Source organism: Sus scrofa, chromosome 16 (genome assembly GCF_054392235.1).
Source record: "Sus scrofa isolate SSC_HxYL_T2T_F1_AM1 chromosome 16, Sscrofa_HxYL_maternal_Yorkshire_Landrace_v2.0, whole genome shotgun sequence".
Taxonomy (NCBI): domain Eukaryota; kingdom Metazoa; phylum Chordata; class Mammalia; order Artiodactyla; family Suidae; genus Sus; species Sus scrofa.
In genome coordinates, this window is record NC_139398.1 from 37,009,634 (window position 1) to 37,023,786 (window position 14,153).

Consider the following 14,153-nt stretch of genomic DNA (forward strand, 5'->3'; position numbering starts at 1 on the left):
TGGTGTAATCATAGAATATAAAGCATCTAGCTGAAACTTGCCTGTTTAATGTCTTTCTAAGTGCTAATCATTTTAAAAAAAATTTATTCATGTATAGTTGACTTAAAATTTTGCATTAGTTTCAGGTGTATAGCAAGGTGAATCAGCTATACATATAAAAATATCCACTAAAAATAAAATGTAGCATTCAATTTCTCATGTAAGATAAAGAAAAATTTAATAAATTATAATATTCACTTCTCCCATTTGCATACACATACACACAGCTCAAATTTTAGCAATTGTTCATTCAAGGGAAATAGCAGTAATGAGTATTTACTGTTAGTACGACTGGTTCATTTAAAATGACAACAGTCGTCTTTTTCATAAATCAAATAGCTGTAATAAGAGGAAACTTTAAAAAAAATCCTATAGCAATTTCATTTAACTTGTTTATTTTGGTGAACATACCTCTAAAGAGATACTGTACAATGCCTTTAAATATCAAGGATATACTATGTAAATCTTCCACAGGAACTCTGAAGAAAGACTTCATATTTTTTCTAAATTAAACATCATTTGGCCATTAGTGTTTTCATCTTTTCTCTTGACCCTTAACCTTATTCACTGTTCTAAATATCACTCTGGTATATATATATTTGTATAAATTTTTAGCACTTATTCTAGGAATTAAATAATTTCAACTTATTTTTCAGTCTACTTAGAATCAACATTTTACTACCTAATTCAAATGTAGAAATTATAAACTCCTTTAACTTCTCTCCTGTACGCTATAGCTAGTACGCTGAAACTCCCATCGGAAAATTTTTTTAATCTTTACTACTTAGATTATTCAAATCTACCTATTCCTATCTCTCATATCTGTAAACTAACTTTAAAGAATTATTTTTTTAGATTCTTTTTTAATATTATTTTCTATCACAGTCTATCCCAGGAGATGGGATATACAGTAGGAGCTTGTTTATCCATTCTAAATGTAGTAGTTTGCATCTACTAACTCCAAACTCCCAGTCCATTCCACTCCCTCTCCCCTTCCCGTTGGCAACCACAAGTATATTTTATATTTTCAACCAAGAAACATATTCTGAAAACTTCAAGAAGAAAAAAAAATATATTATATACACCTGGATATTTTCCCTTCGTGTTTCCTCTTTCTTCATTACTGATGTTCCAAGTTTCCTTGTGGTATCATTTCCCTTCTGTCTAAAGAACTTCCTTTAGCGAGTTTTTTAAAGCAGGTTGGCTGCCAACAACTACTCATAGTTTCCTTTCATCTGAGGATGGCTTTGTTTCACCATAAGTCCTGAAGGACATTTTCCCAGATACCAAATTCTGAGCTGTCAGTTCTTTTCTTCCAGCACGTTAAAGATGTCATGCCACATTCTCTGGTGCAGCACAGAGTGGGGGTGACCCAGGAGTTTTAATAACAACTTTACAGAGTGACCATCCTGAGCTCTTCATCCTTACTATATGCCCCAGGAGTTTTCCCACTCCACAGGCTTCCATTTCCAGATTTCCAACCAGAAACTGCCCTCTTCCACCCCGTCCAGGGTTACACGTAGCAGGACAGAGAGAGAGAAGGAAAAATCATCACAACAGGTCTGGGGGCACCTTCTCAGAGCCACAGCTCAATTGAAAGGGAGGAAAAGTCGCTTCCCTCCAGCTTTTGGCTCCTGCTGGCGTCCCCCTTGCCCCCGGTACTTAGTGGCACATATTTTATGATTTAAATATTGTACTATACACAGGAGGCATGTCACTTTCTCCTTACTTGTCTGTTTACCATATACTTTGATATTAAAATATTATGTTCTGGAAAAGCCATTAATATTTCTACAGCAGTTTGGGGTTTATGCTATAATTTTTCCTCCAAAGAAAGAATTTTTTTTCCTTCAGGGAATAATTAACAGTAATAATATAATTAATTAATTGAATAATTTTAAAAGGCTCTTGCCTTTTAAAAAATAAGAGAAAAAGAAGTGAGAAATCTGTTACACCCCTAACTGTATCTGAATTTTAGGTGCTTCCTTTTTTGTTCCTTGAGCTAGAACTCGGTTTCTCCTAGATCTTCTTTCTCTTCACCACAGCGCTCATTTCTGGGTTTTGAAATGTGCTAAATTCTGGCCAAGGCACACCAGAGGAGGAAAACAGTGGCAAACTCACAGCTGGCTCAGTAGTACTTGGAATTCTGGTGTTGTTCCCCAACCTGTGTTCTTATACTTAACTTCTCAGGGGTATCAAATAGCTGGCCACACATCCTGTCCAGGTTTTATAATGGAGCTCAATGCACGATAAAGAGGTGTTTACTCCATCTTATCCACAACCAAAAGTCTATATTTTAACTTGGCGTATCTTTCTCTATACACACTGTCTTTTGTTTTGAACTTTCAAACAAGTAAATCTACCTTCCCCTTCCTGTCTTCTGAATATGGTTTCACTGTGTTTCCCATCACAATTTTTAAACATTTTCTCCTAATTCATTCATAGATTAATATATATGTACATAAATCTTTAATCTGGCAGACCCTTATATTAATGTTTTAATATAATCTTTTGCATAAGGTTTTATATTAATTTTTTTTATTCTTTGATATCATAAGACAGTAAGTTGCAGTAAAAGATTTTCTAATGTTGAAACAGGCTTGCATTTTTTTGAGATAAACTCTCTTTGTCCATGGCAAATTATTCATATCACTGATTCATGATATTTTATATGCTTGCTGTTTACAGTTTTTGTTTATGAGTGAGGTCAGTTTTTAGTTTCCTTTTTATTTATGCTATTCTTATCCTGTTTTTGTATCAGGATTCTGCTAGACTGATAGAGTGGCTTGGAAAATAGACCTTTTTTTGTTATTATTTTAAGCACTCTGAACAGTTTAAACATTGTGTCCTCATGAATGTTTTTTTCTCCAACATAAAATATGAAGTCTGGCATACAGATACTCAAGAAATATATATCCATTGATAAAAGAATGGATGAGTCAATGAAAAATGAATTCATTTATTTTTAAGTTATCTTGGAAATTATATTTATTGGAAATGTAGCCATTTTACCAGGTTCATATAGTCTATCAAGTACTATACTTGGTGTTAGATTCCAGAGAAATAAAATGAGTTCAGCCTTCAGAGAGTTTTAACATTCTGTTAAAAATCCAAAAAGTATACCCCCTCCCAAATACTTATATGTCCCTGTGGAATAATAAACTAATTAATGCAATGGATGTAATAACTAAATAAAAAATATATTTCCACATTTGCACATTACATTTATATATATTTTTTTCCATAAATTTTAATTATGTTTTACTAAACTTCATCTACCAACTGACTTTTATTATATAAGTGGTACTGTGTTATATTAAGAAAATAAGCTTGACTCCCAAGTACATTAATTTAAAAATTAGAAGTATAGACTATTCTCTCTTGAGAAAAAATAACAGAAAAATAACTTTCTATTAAAATATAGGTTGAACTGTTTCAATTACCATGAAATATGAATGTGTATTAGCTAATTTTTTTTCTTTAGGTCTTTGAACCATACTACCAAACAGAATATAAATAAATAGGAAAGTCAAGAAAATAGTTTGCGAACTCCTAATCAATGAGTTTCTCATGTGAGAACAATTTCATAGCTTTGATTAGGGGGAAAATACCAAGTAAAATCATTATAAGCATTTCCCAAAATTCACATTAAACCTAAATGAAAAATTTGGGGGAGCTTAATAAACATCTTTAGTGTTCTTATGAAAACTAAATATTTTTCTCCTGTGTATTTTTTTCATGAACCCTTTTGATTTCTTCCTAGAAATTAACCGAATGTTCAAACACACAGGGAAAAATAGAACACTTTATTTATACCCCAACAAACAGAAGTAAAATAACTAAATTGAGTCAGTAACACAGATGTTAACTTCATACGGTCCTGTAAGAGATATCAAAAATACCAAAAAGCACATGAATGCTCAGTTCCTTCTCTAATCTCTGAACTTTCTTTCAAAACAGAGGTGATCAGGTGTGGTGGAAGCTTATCACCTTAATATTGTTCTCGACATAACTTCTTTTAGAGTTATGTCTTAAAAAGAATGTTGTACTACTCAATGTTCTGTAATAATCTACATAGGAAATAATATATATATATATATATATATATATATATGTGTGTGTGTGTGTATAACTGATTCACTTTGCTATAAACTCAAAGCTAATACAACATTATAAATCAACTATGCCCCAGTAAAAGTTTTTTTTTTAAATAGTGTACTACTAAGTATCAAATAAACAAGCTATAAAGATACACTGTACTGCACAGGAAATATAGTCAATGCTTTATCATAAATTTAAATGGAATATAATCTATAAAGATGCTGAATCATACTACGTTGTACACCCGAAACTAACATAATATTGTAAATTAACTATGCTTCACTCAAAAAAAAAATAGAGTAGTGTACCATTCATGCTACTGAAATTAAGTTGAACAAATCTGATAAACACTGTTGAGATAACTGAGACAGAATCATACAGCTATTCCAGCTGCTAAGGCCCCAAGGTCCTCTGGGAGAAATAAATACCAGAAACTTCAGAGAGGTGATGCTGGAAATGATTATTCACGAATCTCCCTTGGGAGAGGCAGGTAGTAAGTTGTCTGGCCAAAGAAGCATTACTGCTTACAATTCTCTGGCTTTCTCTGCTGTAGGAGAATGAATCATCACTGACATATTGGGCAGATGTACAGATTGTAGCTATTCCTTCAGCTCTCTCCCAAAATAATTATTTCCCAGGAGGAAATGCATAAGTTTAAAGATACAACTCTGGCAGCAACTAAAAGTTTAAAGATCATCCTTTTAAACCTGTTCTGGCCTTCACTCCTCTTCCCCACCAAGGAGAATTATGAGAAATATGAAGTTGTTCAATCTCACATCACATGGCTGATCCTGAAAGCTTCATACTTCCTTGCCTTAGTTTTTTGTTTGTTTGTTTTGTTTTTTAATGGTATTTCTAGAAAATTTTCGCTGAAAATGCCATTGAGGAACTTGCCAAAATTGTGCTTAGTTTTAAATGTACACCCAAATATAGCATCCACTAGAGATGGTTTTGGCTCTAACAATAATATCATGACTGCTGTATACTTGATTCTTAATTTACGCGGTGCCTTGCGGTGATTCTTCTGTTTTTGCCTTACATTTACGAAAAAGCCATTTTGGAGAACTGCAGTCTTTGAGATTAGTAAAGATTTATCTAAATAAACATCAATAATTAAAATCTACTTTGAATTGAACACCTACCAAATGAATTCACACCTAGAGGATGCATTAAACCTCTTATTGATAACTCATGGTCATTGTTATATTCAGACATTTCTGGACTGTGCTATAAAATATTTATTCTGCCTGGCCTATGAAGCATTTTGGATGTGATTCCAGGGAACATTTAAATGTTGAATTATTCTTATTGTCTGATTGTTAAGTAGCAGATGCAAACTATTACATTTAGAACGAAGCAATAAGGTCCTACTGTATAGCACAGGGAACTATACTGAGTCTCTTGATGTAGATTATAATGGAGGATAATAAAAGAAAGGGAATGTATGTATGTGTATGACTGGGTACAGCAGAAACTGGCACAACATTGTACATCAACTATACATTAATAAAAAATCAAAAAAGAAAAACAAGGTAGTCTACTTTTATTCATTGTTATTCTTAAAGTTCTTGAATATAGATGGTCCTCCAATTTCTATTCTGTTGCTAAGGATTGGAATAAGACATGATCCAATTTATTAAGTGTGTATGTAAACTAAGAACAAGTGAAAATTTGGGGAGATATTCAGGAACAAAAATATGTGTGTTTAAGTACTTATTATCTGGCATTTAATTCAGCTATTTTTTTTCTTGTTTATTCTTAGCATACCTGCAATTTTATCTACCCAGACAAAAAATGTTCCAGGAACTCTGAAGTATCACTGAATTGGATTATTCTCTTTGTATTTGACTTTTCATGTATATTTTCCTATCCATCAACTGTATTTTAATTTCCTAGAGATTAGAAATTTTCCTACATCTTTGATAGCTTACTCCCAATAGTTCAACTCCTAATAGGCTCTATAAGTTCAATAAATACATAAAAAGAAAAAAAAACTACAGGTTTATCTGCAGAAAATAAAGATTTGTTTTGGACATTCACGATGCAGAATGACTATTTAAATGCTACCATAGTGATTCATCTGCAGTGTGTTCAGATACAAACTCATCTGCATTTCATCCTTGTCTCAGGCAAAAATGAAAATGTCTTGCACCAATGGTGAGTCAGCCTGACGTATCACTCTTCTCTCTATTAGCAAACATGAGCTCACACACTCACATATGAGCACAGCTGGTTAACTCATTCTATCAAGTTTTGAAAGCATAAAATCAATTACTAACTTCATGAATTTGAGACTATAAATTACAACTAAGTTTTATAAGTCCTCTGCTAATTACCTACTTAAAATGTGACTTCGAACCACTTTCAAGAATGAATTTTGTCACACCACTGAAAGACCAATTTTAAATGTGCTATTCTTGAAACCTACACCTGAAGTTACATAGGTAGAGAGAAGGACAATAAATATTAAGGTAATATCATTCCTCAGCCCTGCTCTAAGGACAGTTCTGCAAGTATTCAGAAGTTCCTGAAATAGTCAATTACAATATACATACTTTTTTTGAAAAAAATACTACCTAGAAGTACTTTCTAAAACCAACCTTCTTAGGAAAAAATCAAAATAACAGAACGATTGTTTAAATTCCAGTTGTTCACTTACTGATCTTCATTTATCTGAAAGTTACTATAACCATGGCCCAAGGTGGTAAATTTCAATTCTACCGACACATTAAAAAAAAAAAAGGCTCAAAGGACCACTGAACTTCTAATTTTTTCAGTGAGAACATTGAGACAACAGAGACGGAGAGATTTGCTCAACTTTAAACAGCCGTGTCGTGGCAACTGATTTTGGAGACAGGCCAAGAATCTAGATTCACAGAACAAAGTTTAGGAAACTTGAGAGTCTTTTTGCTTGGGCAAATTCTCAAAATTCAGAATGCCTCAAGTACAAGAGAATAAGGAGAAACAATGGGTTAGAAAGAGGCAAGAAATCCAAACAGGAAACACAGAGCAACTGTGACAAGGAGAACTAGACATTGGAGTAATCTTGCTTCAGCAGGCAAGCTCCTAAGGTGGTGGAGTGAGAGATCTGCCCACAGAAAGGGCAAATCCTGACAGAGGAAGGCAGTGAGGAATGGGCTCAAGGTAGATGGGTGGCTGAATAATTGAGTGATAGCCTAAAACTAGGTATTTGGAAAATTCTTGGTGATGAATCAATATTTGGAAATTTGGAGGAAAATTATTTTGCATGAAGATTACTACTCACAACCGAACCAGTTGCTTCTCTTATCCACCTATCACACAACAAATGTAACCCCTCGTTTCCCCATATGAATCCACCCTAGATTATCAGGGACATGACAGTAATGTCCATCTAATAGAGATCCACGTGCGAAGAGAGGTGTCAATTTGAATGTAACATATTAGAATACAGTAAGTTGAAATTTCTCTCATCATCTTTAGAGGAAAATATCGGAAGTCATAAGACCTGAAGGACATAACAACAATCTCTAACAGTTCTAATACATGCCCAAGTAAGAGAATTAAAGCAGAGTATTCTTTGTTGTGTCTTTAGAGATGACAAACTCGTGAACCCTCAGGATTTATTTTTGACGGGAATTTTTTAACTGATGTCCAGATCCCTCTAGAGTGCACTGGGAAAAAGAAAACTCAAAACAAACATCCCTTTTCTCAGAAGGCACATGATGTACACTTCAGGCTACTATGGGTCAGTGGGCTATCACTGACACTTAAGTTTTAGATAAGAACTGTACCAACCCTAACCCCTGCAATTTCAGTGAACTTTAATGGCCAATTTGTACAATAATTTACTGCTGAAGCTAATTCACAGCCCACACAATTCACCTCAAAGCCCATCCTTCAGAGCCTGAGGAATTACGACTTTGTTCTTTAGTTTTAATTGGCTGGCAGGGAAGGTGGGTAAATGAAATTGGTGCACATCCTTGGAAGCTGTAGCTATTCTGTCCCGAGAGATTCACAGAAAAAGAATCCATCAGATCTCAGTTAAAAAACTACTGGCATTTGCAGCAAATGGATGAAACCAGAGACTCTCATACTAAGTGAAGGAAGTCAGAAAAAGACAAATACCATATGATATCACTTATATCTGGAATCTAATATATATTGGCACAAATGAACCTTTCCATAGAAAGAAACTCATGGACATGGAGAACAGACTTGTGGCTGCCAAGGGGGAGGGGGAAGGAGTGGGATAGACTAGGAATTTGGAGTTAATAGAAGCAAACTATTGTCTTTGGAATGGATAAACAATGAGATCCTGCTATATAGCACTGGGAACTATATCTAGTCACTTACGATGGAGCATGATAATGTGAGAAAAAAGAATGTACACATGTACGTGTGACTGGGTCACCTTTCTGTACAGTGTAAAATGGACAGAATATTACAAACCAGCTATGATGGAAAAAATAAAAATCATTAAAAAAATATTGGCAACCCCCCCCCAAAAAAAACCTTAAAACTATTGGCCAAAAGCACTTACAGTTTTCTGGGAGACGGTGATGAACTTGTCCAATTCCTTAAAATTATAACCCTAACAGTAAAAATCCCAGTTTTCCTATCTGTGAGGAGAAAGTTTACCCATACATCTGAACCTAAGTGACTAATATTTGCATAATGGGGTGTTTGAATATTGCCCACTCTTGCATGACTGGTATAGCATGATGCAAGGTCCTTACTCTTGCATTCTCTACCTGACATCTCCTACGCCAAGACCTGGAACATTTAGATACTTCTCAAAAGGCTAGTCCTATAAAGTGCCTACCCTATTAAAAAAAAAAAGAGTCAGAATCTACAGCCATGGAAAGGAATGCAGAAATTGACAAAGAAAACTTTTTCTGCACTTGGAGACAGTATGTTCTCTGTAAATAAAGATGAGAATATGAAGGGATGGTACCATCCTGGAATTATGGAAGCCAATCCATTAAATTGTTGCCAAATTGGAGGCTTACTGAGAGGTCTTTTTTTTTTAACAACTGTTTAGAGAAGAAAGTATGTAGTCTTGATAAGAGAAACATTATGAGAACTATGTCAAAATTGCTACACTATGTATCACATGCAAAAGAGATCACATCTGTCTTTTTAACTTCTGTATCCCCAATCCTTAGAAGAGTATATGAAACTTAATCAGTACTTAATACATATACCTACTTCCTTATTGAAAAATGAAATTTGAGAGTTCCTGCTGTGGTGCAGCAGGTGAAGAATCCAACTGCAGTGACTCCAGTGGCTGTGGAGGTGCAGGTTCAATCCCTGGCCTGGTGTAGTGGGTTAAAGGATCTGGCATTGCTGCAGCTGTGGCATAGGTTGCAGCTGTGGCTTGGATTCAGTCCCTGGCCTGGGAACTTCCAAATGCCACGAGTGTGGCCATAAAATGAAAAAAAAAAAGTTAAGAATGAAATTTGGAGCTGACTTATTTATTTATAACATTCAAAAATAGATGATTGGTACGGTACTTTACATTTTACAAAGCGCTTTTCACATATTACATGCTCAATTTTTACTTCATTGGAAAATGATTATAGGGCATGCTTGTTGCCTGAAACCTCAAAAGACCCAATGACACAGTAAGAAAAAGAATTTGAAAGTATGTAATTGTGGTTCAGCAAGAATTTCTTTATTGGAAATAGAGTGGATGCCTGAATATTGAAGTTCTACACCTCCATCATTCTCATCCATGTCCATCTCCAGTTAAAAAAGTGTAAATAAAGTATAGCTGGGAATCCTTTGCACAGAGAGATTTTTAGTCTCTTGGTACAAGCCCACCAACCTTTGGGCATGCTTTTTGGAAGAATAAAAGGAGGTGACAGAGAGCCATGTCCACTCATGTGTAGCTTTGGTCTGTTGTATGTCTTGGATTGTATGTTTCTGGCTTGGTTGTAAGGCAAAGAGGAAATGACCCTATATCCAAGTGATCATTCCATCTGCTCCTAAAACCTAAATTAGCTATTGTGGTCTGGCTTCGTTCAAATGCTCAGAGTATTCCAATGTGGATGGGTCCTGTTTTGACTTAACTTAGAACATTATTTCTTTATGGGATCTTCAGGACAACAAAGATTTGTTTGTTTGTTTGTTTTTGTCTTTTTTTTTTTTTTTTAGGGCCATACCTGCAGTATATGGAAGTTCCTGGGCTAAGGGTCGAATCAGAGCTGCAGCTGCTGGCCTAGCCAGAGCCATAGCAACTCAGGATCCGAGCCTCACCTATGACCTACACTATAGCTTGCAGCAATGGCAGCTCCTTAACCCACTGAGCGAGGCCAGGGATCAAACCTGCATCCTCATGAATACTAGTCGGTTTTGTAACCTGCTTAGCCACAATGGGAACTCTCAACAAAGTTTTATTTCACATGTTTGATGTGAAAACTTCTTGAATTATCATTACCAAATATGTACGGAGCATTTCTTATGAACAAGTCGATTCTTGCTAGGAAATGTGAGTAAAGGAAATGAGGAATATAGTTGTGATGGGCTGAATTGTTTCCCCCAGCCCCAGAATTATATGTTGAAGTCCTAACTGACCCCAGTATCTCAGAATATAACTGTAGTTTGGAGACCAAGTCTTTGCAAAAGTAATTAAGTTAAAATGAGATCACCAGAGTAGGCTCTAATCCAGCATGATCAAGGTCCTTATAAGACTCTGACACAGACGCTTTGGACACAGACACACAGAGAGAAATCAATGTGAAGACATCGGAGGAAATTATCCCTCTGCAAGTCAAGAAGAGAGGCCTAGGACAGATTCTTCCCTCATGACTCTCCGAAGAAACCAACACTGCCAACATCTTGATCTTGGACTTCAAGCTTCCAGTACTGTGAGAAAATAAATTTCTGTTGTTTCAGCCATCCAATCTGTGTGTGATACTTTGTTAACGACAGCCCTAGCAAACTAACACCACTTCATTCAGGATTCTTATTCACTAAGATCTTATGCTTATTTCTACACTCAAGAGTGTAAGATAAAAATGAATATAATTTAGGCTATTTAGGATTTTAAGTATACATATAATGAAATAAGTTATATTTCAAATAGCAGCCTTGTGGGAGCAAAGGAGGATTACTTTTTTGTTACCAATCCAAAGAGAATTTATGGAATGTTTTTATTCTTATGTGCAAAAAGTACTGAACACAATTTCTAAAACATATAATTAATAAGTGTTGGTCACTTTCTGCTCTGTTTCTCTACTGCAATGTAAGTAGAACCTGAAAAAAAATCTTGCCGCTAATATAATTTACCTTGAAGATCTTGTTAATTTCTCCTTTTAGGTATCCTGTCCTTAATTTTGCTAAGCTCTTTCCAAATAACAAATGCTTCTTAGATTTAGTTACCAAGCCACAGCTCTAACTACCAAGATACTATGAGTTCCAAGTCACATTATTCTTGACCTTTCAGTTCTCTACATGTCCTAGTGCCCACTTATTCCGGGCTGTGCTCTGCTATCTCATGGGATAAATGTTCCATCCTATATGAGGCATGTTTGCTCCTGCACATTTATTACTTCATTCCCTATATACTTATAACAGTGCATATTATAATTTTCATGTCAAACCAAAAAAAAAATGATTTACTCTAGTTCTATCTGTAATGGTGAAAAAAAAATGTTCTGGACTGAATTGAAGTTTAGTTATTTATAAAATCATATTCAGTTAACATTTTCTTCATACATATCTATTATGCTTTAAACACACAACTTTAATACCGATTTCACATATGTATTACAATTTTTTACAAGGAAAAAAAGCTCTAACGAAATGTAATGATCTGCCCTATACCACACAGTTGACAAACAGTGAAATTGAAATTCAAACCTAAATTCTGACCTAGGTTTATTTTTTAATTATTATTATTATGCCTTACTGCTTCCTATTTTGGCATTCCAATATTTTTATAAACACTAGTAGAAATTAGGGGAAAGACAAAGGAAAGTGTTCAAAACAGGTATTTATTTTCCAATCTATCTCCTAGCCCCTCTTCCGTTATTTTCATCTTCAGGGAGAAAAACAAGAACTGGCAAAAAATAGGCAGCAGAGTAGCTCATGCTGTAAACAAGAGGTGCTGGGTGCTCCCCTAGGATAAATACTGTTTAAAAATGCATCAATGTAATATCTGGAAAGCACTCTAAAAACAGAGAGGCCTATTTAAACTCCTTCAGTCAAGCAAATTGCATGTATATTTCATCTTAACACTTTGCTTACTTGGAAGAACAAGCAAATTTAAAGAGGCTTTGTGTTCTAAACTAAAGAAAAGTTGTCCACAGAATTTTCCTTGGAGCACAGCATTATTGATTTTTCTAGAAGTCATCCAGAAGGAAGTAAAAATTATTACAACTTGGGAACAAAACACACTTGACAAATGTAAGCTTCTGGCTGTAGACTGGGAAAACTTCTTACCGTATCTGAGCTGCATTTTTAAAAAAGTAAGCAAAGCTTAATCTTGAAGTTATTTCTTTTTTTTTAATTTCTAAAAAACTTCTCTAGGGATAAAAAGAAAGAGACTATTAAGAAATACTCTGAAAGGATTTTGATTTTTTTTAACTTATAATGATTTTCATTTTTTCCATTATAGCTGGTTTACAGCGTTGTGTCAATTTTCTATTTTAAAACCTTAACTATCCAGCACAATTCCAAAGGGAAGGATGTGTTCAAAACAAACAAAAAGGAGCATCTTTACCGTTAAAAATCAGTTTTAGAAAATAATAAATGTTAATAATAATAAGCCTCTCAACCTTGATCTCTCCCTGATATTCTCTAGGTATGGAAATTACCTTTAGCTTCTCTAAATACTGCAGCCCAGCCAGTGTATTAGCAAATAAACAAACTTCAGTAAGAAGACCACAACACATATCAGGCAAGACACATACATGTAATTCCAAGTGCTAATTCTATGACCAGTTACTAAATGATATCATTGGAATAACAAGAACACTGTGATGGATATGTTGAAACCTCTAAGCATCTATAAGTTGGAGTTGCCAAATCTGTGTAAATACTTGTGATCCCTCACATAGCCACTTGCATATATCACATCCAAACACTCTAATAGGTAGAAAATGCGATGACAATAACATTGCAAAATTATAACTGGATATTTTTTCTATTCTGTTCTATTAGAAAAAAAATGTAACTATGAAAACATATGACTTTGGATGATTAAGTTCAAGTTGTTCTAGTTTTTCCTGGAAGGAGAAAACAGCTCTGGCTAAAGAAATCAGATTAATGGTAAAAGGAAGGAGTTCAATTTAAGAGACAAAAGGGATGCAGCTGAGAGAGAGAGAAAGGAAGAAAAGGAGGGGTCTAGAGCATCAGCTGAACACTCAATCCCACTCCCTGAATAATCCACTGATGACTGTACCTCTCACAGAAGATGTTCAGTGATGTTCCTTGAAAAAAAGATCACAAAATCATTACAGAAAGAGGACACACTTTGGAATTACATTCTCCAGTGAAACACAAACTCAGTTATTTACTGGAAATGTACTCTGATCCTCAATGCCTTCATAATAAAATAGTGATTGTATCAATTATCTAGCTAAGTCGCTGAGAGTACTAGCAGTAATGCAAGAAAAATGCCCACCACATGGTAGATGAATGGTAGCTAATACACTGTCCTTTCTTTACATAATCCTGGAAATTTCGGAGCAAACATTTATTTCCATTGAGAAATGGTAAATTTTAAATGATCATGAAAGTATGCCTTTTCACGTGAAAAAAAAAAAAGTCAGGTTTATTATCTGCTAGGATGTAAACACACCCTGTGTAACATTCATAACCTACTTATTCCACTTCTTATGTTAACATAGACTCCTGTGTCTCTCCCTGGATACCCATCACTGACCTAAACCTCCCCATCCCCAGACATAAAAAGATTATGGAAAAAAGAGGGTTAGCAAACAAAAGAAAAGACAGTTTTTTGTTTGTTTGTTTTTTTGTTTTTAATGCAGCCAAGTCCTGTGAATTAAACTGCTGAGAAAAACAGA

General features: G+C 34.7%; 1 protein-coding gene across 4 annotated transcripts in view; it reads right to left on the minus strand.

Moving 5' to 3' along the window:
• Positions 1-14,153, minus strand: part of DAB2 (DAB adaptor protein 2) — a 942,412-nt gene that overhangs the window by 459,869 nt on the left and 468,390 nt on the right. The window lies entirely within an intron of this gene.